Source organism: Cryptomeria japonica, chromosome 9, assembly GCF_030272615.1.
Source record: "Cryptomeria japonica chromosome 9, Sugi_1.0, whole genome shotgun sequence".
Classification (NCBI taxonomy): domain Eukaryota; kingdom Viridiplantae; phylum Streptophyta; class Pinopsida; order Cupressales; family Cupressaceae; genus Cryptomeria; species Cryptomeria japonica.
Window position 1 is genome coordinate 672,423,784 of NC_081413.1, and position 15,343 is coordinate 672,439,126.

Sequence of the window (15,343 nt, forward strand, 5' to 3'; positions counted from 1 at the left end):
AAGGTGAAAAAGAAGCTAGAAATATGGTGGCCATTTTCAAGGATGAAGACATTAAATGCATTTAATTTTGGCAACTAAGGTACTACAACTTCTATTGAAAGTTGTGATAACATGCTTATGTCTTCTATCATTTGTTGGTTATGAATGAAATGAATTGGATGATGTCACAAAAAGACAATACGTTGAGAGCCCAAAATTCTTTGAGTTAGGTGGATGACAAAATGTTATACTACTTAACCAAGATAGCGAAGGATGCACGAGTTCCAATATTTATCGATTAATAAACTATAAGAATTCATACATCATGAAGACCAAAAAAGTTTTAAGGAGGGTTAGGCGGTCGAGGAATTCTTGAACTTATGAACCCAAAGGAAAGGTTTGGAAACATGTTAGCCTACCGACTAGGTACAAAGGTTCAACGAAAGCTTGACTGCAAACAAGATTTGTGAACTCGGATTTTCGGATTAAGGCAAGAAGATTTCAATTTCAATTGAGGTAACAACAAGCTTTTAATGGGGACAAGGACAGGACAAGACACATAGAATCTAGAACACTTAGCTAGATGACTTATCCATTAGGTATCAGAGTCAAAATAGAAGTAGGAAGATGGGGGTAACCAATTACAACATCAAAATGAGCAAGCCAAAACAAGATAACAAAAGAATAGGGTACGTGGATCCCACCTCAAGAGATACCCAAAATTACTCAATGAACCCATCAACTGGCTGAGAAAAGTACGATCCCATTGTAGCCAAAATGTGAGGTTGAACATAATTGTCATAATATGGTCGCTTCAATGCACAATTTTAGATTGATGGAGTTTAGGAACCTTTTTGGCACATATTCAAGCCCAAATAATCACTTTTCATTATACTTCACTTCTTTAACGACTCCATATGCAATAGTTGTGAAATAATTTGGTTCTAAATCAATCACAACTTCAATAAATGCAAAGAAAGTATCAAAACTCAAACATCCATTCTACAAAGTGCAAGTTGAGGCAATCTTTGTACATGTGTATGTTTGCCTTGATTTTAGAATACAACATTCTATAAGCATAGGATCTAGTCTGAATGTAATAATTTCATGTCTCATACCCAGGAAATCATCACTACGGATACAAGTAAATTGAAAAGACAATTTACCCATACTTTCATCGAATTCCATTATCTAATCATAAGATTCTTCAATTTTATCTCACTTGCATATATTTCTTTATTGAACCTGTAGACACATAAATTTTTCTATTAATTAAATGAATAATAAATATTTATTTAATGACTAATATTCCTCTATTAATTAAATTGACATTTAATTAATTCACCTTAGCCTATTATGCCATTCTAGTTAAATAAATTTAATCAATTTATTTAATTACTAACTATAGTCCAAGTTATTAAATAAATTTAATTTATTTAATATTCATCTCCTTCTTCCTATTTAAATAAATTTAACATTTATTTAAAATCATGAATTCCCAAATCAAATCCCTTTTTAAATAAATCAATATTTATTTAAAAATGACTCATCCACTTGCATTCTCCTACAAATGCAAGTTGCACATTTAAATAGATTTTATTTAAAGAAAATCCTATTTACCCACACCCACCTCTTTCTAGATTTTTCTAGATTCTTCTAATCCCCTTCTAGACTCTTCTAACCCCTTCTAATTTAGTCTAATCCCTCTTCTAATCATTTTCAAAATCCTAATCCAAGATTAACCCTCAACCCATCATCTTGCCCATTTAAGACTCTTACAAAGTCATAAATGCTTCCCTTCTCTAACACTTCAACCCACATGGGTCTTGACCCTTTGGTCAAGGCTTAACCATGGGAAAAGTTTGCACAAGAGTTTACCCATTGGATAATAACCTTACCCTTGGATAATAGCTTTATCCAATAACCCAACCCACATGTGGTTACCATAATGTCTTCTCAGGCATTAAATGCTCTTTCCTCCTCTCAAGCCATCTAATAGTGACACTTGTTATCAGGGGATTGGGTTGAAAGCCATCACATGGATCATGAATCATTAAATCTTAGCCCTTCACAAGCCCTTTTAATCTTGACCATCCAATCCTCTATTTTTCCTATAAATAGAACCATTCCCCACAAGAAAACAAAGGAAGCATTGGAGAATTGTTACTATACTAGCATTAACATAGACATTTAGAGCTTTCTCATAAGCATCATCATTAACATTTGGATAGGTTATAGTTTAGAATTTTCCAACCATCTTGAATCTCCATATGGCATCCATGGATTGTGCTAAAAGTTGAGAGCTTCATTCATTTGGGAATTGGAGAGGAGAGAAACAAGGGAGGAACAATCATCAAAGCATCATGGAGAAATCTTAGGAAGACTAAACTTTCTTTCTTTGCTTGTTTGTGCTTCTTTCATGTTGTTTTTTAGATCTCCTTTGAATATGTATTGAAATGGTTTTTTTTCATCTTGTTTTGGTTTTGGTTGGAACTACCTACCAATGGTGGACCTTGTTTGTGCCTTTTCTACCAGCATCAGAACCAACATCACTAGTAATAGGGAATTGAAGTAAAACCATTTGAGCTTGCATAATGTCTCTTTCAAGAAGGAATTTTTTTTAAGTAGAAGGATACACTACCTCCTCTTATGGCTTGTTCCTTATACCTTTTTCATCAAGAAATATGAATGGTAGATATTCAGACAAAATTGAAGGGTTTGATTATTTTATTTCTTTTATATAAACTTCATCAATCATGGAAATGATATCATCAAATATAAAAGCCTCCAAAGTTGAGCTATGATTTGAAAGACCCTCTACACCATAAATTATTTCTACCATTTGGTCCTCTTCACTAATATAAAAAATAAAGGTTTCCGATTCAAGAAGAAATAAAGGTATAGATACAACATCAGATCTAGAAAAGGAACAACTTTCATCAAACTCTAAGGCTCACAACTATTTGACAAGCTAGAATTGACTATGTCAATAATCTTTTCAGTAGTGGAAGTGAACATATAAGCATCAGGTTTCATATCAACATACAAATTCTCAGACCTTAGGTCTCCAGATTTTAATATATGTGAATTTTTGTTTGGGATCTAGCTCTAGGCAAACCATTTTCGAGTTTATGGGTATGGTAGCATAAGATCAATCCATTTGAATCTGTCCTCCTATGTCTTTGCAAAAAAAATTACTTAATAGCATCACGTATCTTGGAGGAATGCCAACAACTAGGATGGTGAGCTTCAATCCCCTTTTAGGAAACAAGGCTAAAGTTACTTGAACATCTTTAATCTAGCTCAAGATTGGTACCTCAGAGGAGTCCATGGAGTAGAATTTTCCATGAGAAGAAGCGATTATTAAACCAATGGCTTTGGATATTGTTGTCACAAAAGTTTGCCCGCTTGATGAACAACCTTGATCATCAACCTTGTGACACATTGAAATGGCCTCCAAGTGTGGGACCATGCATAATCAAGGTCGAGTCTCTGGAGAAGGCCAACTTCCTTATCAATTTAGATGCAGGTGTTGGTCTAACCCAACACATATAAATCCTAATCTATTGATTTGAGGGGGCAAAGGGGAAGAAGGAATACTTGAAAGGGAAAAGGTTTGCACCTAGATTGAAGTTGTAATCTTCTCTGCCTATAACTACACAAAACATTAATAGGACTACCCAAAGCATGCACAAGATCCTATCCTAATTAGATTCCTAAGTGATGAGTGAATGTTGGAATTCTTCAAATATGGCAAGAGGAACTAAAACTAGTTCACAGATGACATTCAAAGAGGGATCAACATAGTCACATACAATCAAGAAATAAATGAGAATGCATCCGAACAATAAGGTAAACGAATTACACAAATTGTAAGAACTGAATGAAGACAAAATAAGTAAATTCTATTAATATAACTTGGCTAAGCAATCTTACAATTACAAAGAAACATGTATTCTGCAATAGAAAAAGAAAAGAATATCCCCTAATAGGGCTATAAAATTACCTTTATAGTTTTGGCATAACTAAGATGATTACAAAGAGGGAACCCTAACCCTAGCTAGGGTTAGGTTACAAAATATCATAGGAGAGAAGAAAATTTGCACGTTGATGTGGTCTAAATTTATTACAACCTTTGAGAATGTCTTATCATCTAGGAGGAAAAAAAACCTCTCTGCAAGTGGAGAAAAATTTGTGTATGATGTGTTTGGGTACACTTGCAGAGCCAAAAAGTCTTCAAAATGCACTGAAGAGCTATAGGTGGCATCCAAAACTGGCCAGTAGAGTCAAGTCTAGAGTTAAGGAAAAAACTCTCGATGGTTGGACTAAATTCCAATCAGATTTGGGGCACTGACCAGGCCAAAAATTGAATTCGACCACCTTGTTGGCAACTTCCCTACATAGAGAAATTAAATTCTTACCTGCCTATCAAGTTTGAATCCTAGCCTCTCGATCATCCCTGTTTCGTGCAAATGGACGCACTAGATTGTGCCACACAACCCTAAAAAGGGCTCAATGAGAGTTTAAAATATCGTCATTTCTTTCGAGATTTTCTGAAAATCTGATAGCTCAAAATGCACCACATATTGGGCCGAGTCCACCCTTTATAACCCTTTTCGCAATACTGCAGGGGTGGAAACAAAATGGACCCCAATTGTTGTGGTAGCGCAGTAACATCTTCCTTTGGGCCTCATCAACCTCACCAACAACCCACAGGGGTGCCCTAACCTTCCAACCAAGTCATCACAATAGCATGATAACAACCATGCGATCACCTCAATCATCACCGCCAACCCGCGGGGAGGGGCTTGCCATGAGCTCCAACTACTATGGTGAGAAAAACACTTACCGCGATACCATATGGAAGCAAACAAAGGGGATGTCGGGGGTTGCAATAATGCGATGATGGGCGAAAAAGACTACCGATTGCTGTGAAAAAGAGCGGCCCTAGGATGAAACTAATGACCCTCCAACTGGTAACTTGAGTGACTTTGAAAACCTTGTCCGGTCAACTTAAAAATATAAATCAAGGTCGAAAGAAGGTTGTAAGGCAAATAAGCCTTAGGGTTTAGGGTTTTAATTTTAGAGATTTTTGTAGGGCTTTAGCCAGTTAAATTTTTCTTAGATCAGATATATGCATGGCTAAGATTGACATGAAAATAGTCAACAGATACTTGAGTAGATATAACATTATCAGAATCTCCTTAGTCTATCACACAATTACTCAACCTACACCCATTTATATAGAGAGATATGAAGAAAGGCTCTAACTTTTTAGGATCTAACCTTTGAGAGCAAAATAAATTGAAAAAGAGTTTGAGCAATTTCGTATCCCAACAATGTTAGGTCCTTCATCAAAAACTTGAGTGTTTAAAGGAGAGGGTAAGGGTTCTTCTAAAATAAATTTGACAAGACTATCCAATTCAATGGGGTTGAGTTTAAGATATTTAGCTTGGGAAATATGGATTTTAGTATTTTTGAATGATTCCACAGTATGGAACAAGAGTTGGGGGATACCTTGATAGAGTTAGTTCTAGTTGCTTTTGACTCTTTATCTTTACGGTTCCAAATAGCACCCTTTGATAGGATAAATTTTGGACTGGCTAAGATGTCACTACTTTGTCCTTCAGACTCCCTTTTCATTCTTTGAGTATATTGTCCTCTAGTAAATAAGACATAATTGGAACCATCTACCTGGGTATATATATGTAGACACTTAAATTTGGCTAATCAATTTAGTCAAATTTATTTCCCTTAGCCATTTAATTAATTAAATATCTTAATTAATTAGCCCGTTCCTTGTATTAATTAATCTAATTAATTAATTCTCCCCTTCCAATCCCTTTAAATTAATTAATTTCTAATTAATTAATCCCCCTTTTGTCCTATCCTATTAATTAATTTTTATTTAATTAATCCCCCTTTCATCCTATCCTATTAATCAATCCCCCTTTCATTCTATCCTATTAATTAATTTTTAATTAATTAACGATCCACCTCCCATCCTCTTTAATTAATTAATTTTAAATTTATTAATTACCCTCTCCCCATTTGAATAATTATTTAATTATTTAAATTAGTCACATGTCTCCTACATTCTAACCAACTTCTAACCTATCCCCTTATCATTACCCTTGGGTTCTAACTACCCTATCCTCCCTAACCAACCTTATCCTATCCCTTCTAATTTCCCCTCACGTGTGTGCACACATATTCCCCTAATTTTCTTAATATTAGGAAATTTGATTCCTTGTTTTTGGGTGGCTTCCTCCCAAAAGAGACATGTGTCCTTGAGGACACATGTCAAACCTCTTTCGACATGTGTCTTTCTTATGGACACTTGTCTTTCCCTTCTGAGGAATCATGTTCCACTTATCATCGCTTGGATTGCCACTTGTCCTCCTTGAGGACAAGTGTCCCATTTTCTAATCCCTTCATCTCCTCCCTTCTCCTATTTAATCCCTCCTCTTTTTCAATCAAATCCTCCACCTTTTAGGCATTGCATTGTTATAATGCAGCTTTTCACCCACACTTAGCATATCCATACTATCATAATTCCAAAATCCATCTTCATAATCCATCATCTTATCATCATATCTTCAATCCAATCAACCTATTAGCATCATGGAGCACAATCGAGCACAAGCTATGTCTTGAGCGCACATCCAATCATGGGAAAATCAAATCAAAGTCGGTAAATGAGGTTTGCATTTTACTTTGTTTCATTCTATTGATACTTCATTTCTTTATTTTTATATCCCAATCTTGAGGTGTTTGAGTTAATGGATTGCTTGGTTGAAATCCTTGTTGTTTCAATCATTTTAGTTTAGCACGCATATTTACCTCACACATTTTCTAGCACGCCTGATGGGATCCACTTTGCGGGTCAATCTAATGGTTTCATGAGTGATCATTTTGTGGGTATTTTCATGTTGGAAGGTAGGAAATTGCGTCATCATTAATCTAATTTTTGTAGGTTTTTGTACCTAATTCACGACCTGCTAACTGATGTGCATTTGTCTTCATAGAAATTTGGATTTGCCTTAACTGATTTGCATTTGCTGTCATATTAATTTGCATTTTCCTTAACAAAAATTAACATTTGCTATCATATTATTGCACATTCGTCTTTGCAACATTTGTCATGACAATAGTTCACATTTGTCATTACAGAAATTCACATTTACTGTCATTTTAGTTCGCATTTGTTCAGACATTGATTCGCATTTGTTGTCATATTAGTTCGCATTTTTACAAATGGCAATTCGCATCTGTTCAGTTATTGAGTTGCAATTGTTCTATTAATTTGATGCTTTTCTATTTTTGCTTAATCTTTGTTTGCGGGTATTTTCTATGTTACTAACTCTTTGTTTGCAGCGTGTGGCAAAAATAGGGTGTCTACAAAGGTTCTTGAATGGTCAAAGACAATATAAAACCCCAAATTATTAACTCAATTTCCTTGTAGGAACGTTTTGATCAGTCAAAGATGGCTTTGAAAACTATTAATGGTTTATTTTGCAAGGGTAACTTAGGAGTGTGTTTTCTTTTTAGAGTAAACCATCTTATTTGGGGATTAAAATTGAACCATTTGTCTTTCGTGTTTGGCACACTTGTGCACTCGTAGGGTGGACCGATAATTACACCTATTATTCTCTCCCCTCGCCTTCGCGAAACTTGGGTGATGACAAAGGTGGTTAACGATGCTCATTTTTATCTTTATTAGCGAATCACCTCTTGGGGGCCTCATCACCTCAAGGGAGTGTTTCAAAATAGGGGCATGTTGGGGATAGCATCTCTCCCACCATGACCTCAAGCGGTGTTTTTCAAGCCGCTATACAAATACCTGGTCAAACGGTCAGAGTGTTGAGTGAATTCGTCGTATGTGGAGGCCTTCTCTGCACCAATAAGCTCAATCAGAGCCTTAAGTGGCTTGCTTCACAAAATCTTTGTTGGACTAGACCCATCAGAAAATTACTAGGAACCAATGTTTTAGTGGTCCAAATCCTTCTACTTGTTGGCTCAGGCATTGTGATATGCGCATGCTGGAGACACTCCTCATGTACCCCCCAATCGGAGAGAAAATTTCTCTAGATCCTCGGATCTTTAGAAATTCGAAGCTTGGCATGTCCAAGAAGTGTGTGTCGTGGAGTGGAGCCAGTGCTACCAAGCTTCTATCTATCCTGTTGGATGTGGTATTTTATGGTTAGGAGATTCAACAAGTATCATCTTTGACTATTGTAGGAAGTGCATATCTGCTTTTCATAATCATACTTGTGTGTTTTCTGTGTTTGGTGTCAAAATAATATTTATCAAATATCAACTCAAAACATCGAACAATCTCATGTCATTGGGTCCTAGCTTGGTCTCATCCTTCAACACTTGTCCTTTTTGATCTATTGGTTTTGCGTCAGTTTTCCCGTTACTCTGTTTTCTCATGCCCAAACAAATAGCAATTGAAACCATTAGTTAAGCCAAGCGTAATGATATTTTACACCTACTCTATGCTTATTAAACATGGCACAACTACCTTCAAATAGAACGTAATAAATGAAAACCATGCATAATTTTAACTAGAAAGAAGAGAAAAGGCAAAGCTTTTAACCAGAAAGATTTAAAAGGGACAGATTAATAACTAAATTTAGAACAAGATATAATACAAAGATCCTATACTGGATAACCAAATTACAACAAACTATAATTAAATGATTGTTATAATATTCATTCAAAGATGAATTATCCGCAACAAATACTCATATAAAATTTTAATCACTTCTGAAAACAATAAGAAATATCTAAATAGAGGTGCATTCCACATAAGAAGAGTAAACCATTAGATCATCATGACTCAAAGTTAATGATTCTTAGGAATCAATTTAGATAATTTTCATTAATTGCTCCTTCAATAATCGTATTACATCTCTCCCACTTTTTCTCTATATCTCTCATTCTTATTATAGCTAAGTTTTAATAACTATCATCAGAGGTAATGGCTTCTTGAGGACAGTTGTTACAAAGATGGTTAAACATGACTTCAAGAAAAATGACCCTTCAATGAAACTTTTAGTGAATAATATTGGCCAATTGGCTATTTTTTAAAATTTTGGAATCAAAGTTTGGCTATTAAGTTCAACTTTTAAGGTGGCATGAATCACCACATTTTTACAAAAAATAAAATTAGTGTTATTTAAATTGCTAGAGAATTTTTATTTTATTTTATTTTTTTAACTCAAAGATTCACCAGAATATTCGATACATGGTTGGATCATATTCGCTAACATTTTATAATTTATTGTATAAATCTAAATTAATTTACCAATAACATATCATAATTATTAGTTACTTTAGGGTTATACCAACAATCTTTAGTTGCCACCATTGATTTAAAATATAATCTAATGATCTTCATTGTATTCCATGACGTAAATTGTACCTACAAGTTGTAATGCTTTTGGGGTTTGAAATTCCTTTTGAATTGTTGACCTCAATGAAAATCAATGGTTTAAAAGCTATTTTTGGCCCCATGAGTATTACAAATTGTTGATACATTTTATCTCACAAAATACAAAGATGGCTATTACATTATTTTAAGTTAATGATAGAAACTAAATAAAGTAGAGTCTACCCCTTAAACTTAATAATACTTTCCACCTTTAGGTCTTTACTTTTCTATAAAAAACTATTTTTTTAAATGAAAAGATTTGCAATAGTAATTAATGCATACTCTTATTTTTTCTAAGATTTGCCATTATTTTCTACCAAAAAAAAAGATATAAAAAAAATCGCCAATAGAATTAATATTTTTCTTTAAAAACAGGAAAGATTCACCAATAAAAAATATTATTATTATTTTCAAAAAATTAAATATTCGCCAAGATTTTATATAATTTTTTGAGAGGGGGTTTCTTAAAGTTATCACTAGACCCTTGCAGAGCCATGTCACATTCTTCTCTAAACATTTGGGGGGACATGTGTCTTCCTCATTTACATTATTCATACCATCAAATTCATACCCTTCTCTTGGTGGCATAAAAAAGGACCAGAATTTCAAGCATAATAAGCAATCAACCAAAATAATTTTGTAGTACTAGAATTCAACAAGTAAGTTTGTAAAGGCTCAAGAGAAATACATTGCACGAGACCATGAGAGGAACATTTAAGGCCTTCAAGAAAACACACTTGAAGAGGACACCCTAAAGAGGTGAAGGTAAAGAAAAGAGATATAGTGATTCTAACCTATCTATTTCCTTCTCTACAACCTCCTTCATGATGTGGAAAAGCCCTGTGCTCTTGTCGTTGCGACTACAAGATGAAAAAGAAGTTAGAAAGATGGCATCCATTTTTAAGGATCAAGACAGTAAATGCATTTAATTCTGGTGGCTAAGGTACTACAACTTCTCTTGAAATTTTTTCTAAAACACTTCTCATGTCTTCTATCATCTGCTGGTTACAAATGTACTGAATTGGTTGATGTCATGAAAAGAGAGTTCCTCGGGAGCCACAAATGATTTGAATCGGGAAATTGATAAAATGTTGAATTATTGAACTAGGAGCTAACGAAGGATACATGGGTTCCAATATTTCTTGATTGACCGACTATAAGAATTCATACATCATGAAGACCAACACCATTTTAAGGAGGGCCAGACAGTCGAGGATTTTTTGAACTTTTGAACCGAAAGGAAAGGTTCAAGAACATGTTAGCCTACTGACTAGGTACAAAGGTTCGATGAAAGCCTGACTACAAACACGACTTGTGAACTCGTGTTTTAAGCTTAAGTTGAGAAAATGAAATTTTCAACAATTGAGGTAACATTCTTCAACCTTCTATCATAATCATATCCCTTTCTCCACATATTGACAATAGCCTAATCTATTCTAAGAGTCCTCTCATGATCCCTCTCATGCTATTTATAAATTTTTTTCTAAACCTCTTCCCATGGGTCCTTGTTAATGAAATGTAGGAAGAGGTCACACACTAGTTGATAAGTAAAGGACTTACCTCTACTAGATGACAAAGTGAAAAACTAATTCATTAGCCTCCTATTTAACTTTATAAATTCTTCAATCCTTATTTTCACTATTGTTTTAATTTAAGAGGTAGTGGTGAACTCATAAATGATATGTCGAATTGATGCCTTTATGAGCTAATAATATTAATCTAGAGCAATACCTTCCAAAATTTTGGGAAATACTCTAACTACCAACTAATCCCAAAGAACGATATCTTTTACTACTAATTCTTGGTGTGAGAGTTCAAATATCCTACTCCTTTTAAATTTGGACGTTTAGAGAGAGCGTGCAGTAGCATTACATCGCAAATGAGATCTATGGAATATTTAAGATACTTGAGGTATGTACCTAAAAAGGGTTTATGCATAGAAGAAGTTGTTCCTCTAAACATAATCTATATGATTGGATAGTATGTTGTTTATTAAGTTTGGAAGGGTATACTAGGCTAGTCATACACTAGTTTGTATTTATATAATTTAAGTATCCAATTTGGTTGTTTGAAATCACCATCTTGAATGAATATGACATGGAGGTATGAAATCCTTGTTACTTTTATTGCACGAACAAAGTGACTTAGCGCATGGGCATAGTCCTTGTTTGGATCTTGTGATAGCTCCATCTGATGTGCTCGGTGTCTCTCCTCTGGCATGTTTCCCACCTTCTTGAAATAGAGATCAACAAGATCAGGAGGTGAATGTCGTGCTAGACTAGCTACATTAGCATTGCAGATCCTCTACCTCTCTCTTTTCTTGCTCTTTTGTGACCATTCTTCTATGTTTATCCCTATTCTTCTATTTGTTCTCCTTAGTGATGTCTACTTGAGGAGGATGCAAAGCATTGAGATCTCTTTTGGTCTCTTTCATGTTGACTCAAAAGACACATGTGTTCCCTTTCTTCCAAGGTGGTTTCCTTTCTTTGGGGAATGAGAACTATTCTATGACATATACATGATATACATGAGTTATCATATAGCATACTGACCCTGAGGAAAGTGAAGCCACCTCGTGCTCGGTGTTTTGTGTTCATTATCCTTGGTTTATTTCTCGGTTGGGGGCTAAATCCTTGCGATAACGTGCTCCCTCTCTTTGGTGTATCCTACCTTAAATAAATCTATCCCAATAAGGCATGCACGATCACTTTAGTGTGGGGGCATACACTCTGCTCATATTTTCCTTCTTGGTACTTTAAGTTACTTAGTGAACTTGGCTTTGCTTTGTAATTTTTGGTATCCTTACTTTTCATGACTCATAGTGAGGGGAACCTTACTACTTGCAGCCATGGTTCTCCCTCTTGATCTTCCCTTTTACGTTGTAATTCGAAGTTATAAGATCCATAGTCCACTGGGGGCTTGGTGTATCATACCTCCTTGACGTGGTGAAAGTCTATCAATCTTGTTTTCTTGTACTTTACCAGTAGTATTGACGTACGCTTATACTCCCGCTAAATTGTGGGCTAAATGTAGCGTCATAAAATTGCGACCTTGCAATTTTCGACTGCATTTGGGTCTTCGCATTGCAGGATGAATCCCTAAGCCTGACTGGAGACTTGAGACATTTTCATATCACCTGAAACTTGCATTTTCTTGCACCCTGCATTGCCTTCTCTCACTTCTTGTCTTGAATTAGGGCAGGACAAGGATGTGGCGCCCCTATCCCTGCCCTATTTTGGGAATCCCTTGACCTATTCCAGCATTGGGCTTGTCAATTGTGAGTGGGAAAATTTTTTCCTATATCAACCTAAGACGAAAAATTAGTTAAAAGAACTCTAATTGGCAAGTATACAAGGAGCGTTTTCCCCTCCTATTTGCACAAGCGAAATAAGTCCAATCAAGTACAATCAAGTGAAAATAAGTTCAAGAAGTGGAAGCAAGTGCAAGAGTTCAAGCATTCAAGCATCCATTGAGAATCTCAAGTCTCCTTTCAAGGCTAGGTGTTGCATTCAAGTCAAGGATTCAACCATTGAAGAGGAGATCCCTACCAACATTCAAGAAATTTTATTTTGCATATCCTTTCAAGCAACTCTATCAACATTACAATTGCATCCTCTCGAGGTTAATTCTACTTCAAACATTTTATTTCACTTAATTGCAAGTATTTTTCATCATTTGGTTAATTCCAAACCGGTGTTTGACCTAAAGGCAAACCCCCAATCCCAACAAGATTTTCTCTCTTTTTCGTGCTAGGTTGCAGGTGTGCAACTATAATCGCAGGTTTAGACTCTATTATTAGAGACGGAAAACCCTTTTTTGGAGCATGAATTTTTCGGAGGACCAAGTACACTTTCAACCCGGTCCTGACGACTTTCGGTCAAATTTGCAGGGGAGCTTCGTCTCAACATTTTACTGCTAATTCCTGGTGCACATCTTCATCTCATATCTCTATCTCAAGTCATAATCATTTCTTTTTCATCTTTACACTTAGTCTCAATTCATTTAATTCAACTTGTCTATTTTAAAAGAGGGTTACTTCACTTTCCAAATTTATTGCAAACTCCCCACAATTCACTTGGCATTCAATCTATTTCCATTGAGATTGGATCTAGTGAATTCAAGCCCCTCTTTTAAATGTAATGTGTGTGAGAAGTTGAAGGGAATCCTTTGTGAAACTCTCACTCCTTTCTTGAGGAGGGTAAATCTTTCCACTTGATCTCCTCTCATCACTTTTCAACACATTACACTATTTTTTTCCTAAATGGATCATTTTACTAGCAATACGGGTGATCATATATCTATAATTTATGATGAGATGGTATTGTTGATATATTTATACCAAATGAGTGATAGTTCTGATACTTAATGTAATTATAGATGCCAATAGCTAACAAGATGAGAGGGGGGGGTGAATCATACAAACTTATACTTCCATAAAAACATTAGATTCAACCTCGGTAACTTATACTTCAGCAATATAACCAAAACTGCCAAACATGCAAACTTATAAATATATAATCATCATAACACTCATAACACCAGATTTAACATGGAAACCCAAATAGGGAAAAACCACTTTGGGATTTCAGACCCACTAAGAAATATACTCTTCTAGAGTATGCTCGGTTAAAAACAAATCCTGTTAAAGATTACAAACACATTGCTAGATGTGACCCGGTTAAGGGATTTCCCTTAGATCTATTAGGATCTTCACTTTGTTAGAAGTGACCTTGTCAAAGGATTTCAAACACTCATTTAGAATGTTACCTTGCTAGAGGGTTTACATATAAGGCTGTTAAGTCCACTTGGTTAAGAGATTTTTTGTCACTTACAAAATAACAGTAATAAACATCTATCTACAACTTCACATCTAAAATGCTAAAGCAGATTCTTATTTTCTCAAAACAATCTAGTCATAGGACTTATCTTGTCCCTCTGTTGGGCTTTCTACTCTATTATTCAAACAGGTCTTCAATCTTCTGTGCTCAGTAATCACTATGTAGCATCCCTGTGCATACACTTGCCCGCATACATTGTTTATTAACAATTCCTTATTTATAAACAATTGCTAACCGCTCAATCTCCTTGATCACATTTACCATGATCAATCTTAGCCATCAAATCTTCAAACTTGACCAGGTTCAATGCATCCTTCGATCTGAAAACATTTTACCTTACCTCGAGACTTGCAGTCCTTTCTTGGAACTTGCACAAGGTTATTGCGGTTCAATCTACGTTGTAGATCTTCCTGCCGATTTTCCTTTGCCATAGATCCATAACAAACTTCATGCATGACATACCAATCATTTATACATCTCCAGCTAATCATTGTCCTTCATTAAATAATGCTTTTATCCATCCCATGTGCACTGTCATAACTCGGTTGCAACTCGGTAGATACTAAACTTTACTCGGTAGACATTCCGCCTTCATTAACCAATATAGATAACCTTAGGGTTTACCGACTAGGTTCTTTGCTCGGTGACATAGTATAGTATAAACCTTACAATCAACAACATATGTAGGACATCAAAACAATCTAAACATCATGATCTCATCATTGTCTAACTCGGTAATAGTTGCCCACTAAATAACTTATTCCTCGCTTTATTCATCACATTCTTTCTGTGTCTTTTACCGACATCTTAATTCTCTTATGATCAATCTTCTCAAGATATGGCAACATCATACTAAATCAGATAATCAATCTCTTGACATCAATGACAAAATAATGTTGTAAAGATAGTTATCATCCTTCTTCAGTTATATCAATAATCTTCAACAACCTTCTCAATATCCTTACTGAATATCAACAATCTCCTGATATTGAAATGCAAACAATCTTTCTTACTGTAATGCCAACAATCTCCCCCTTTGGCATTGATGGCAAAACCAACAATTAAATGGTAATACCAATCAAGATAT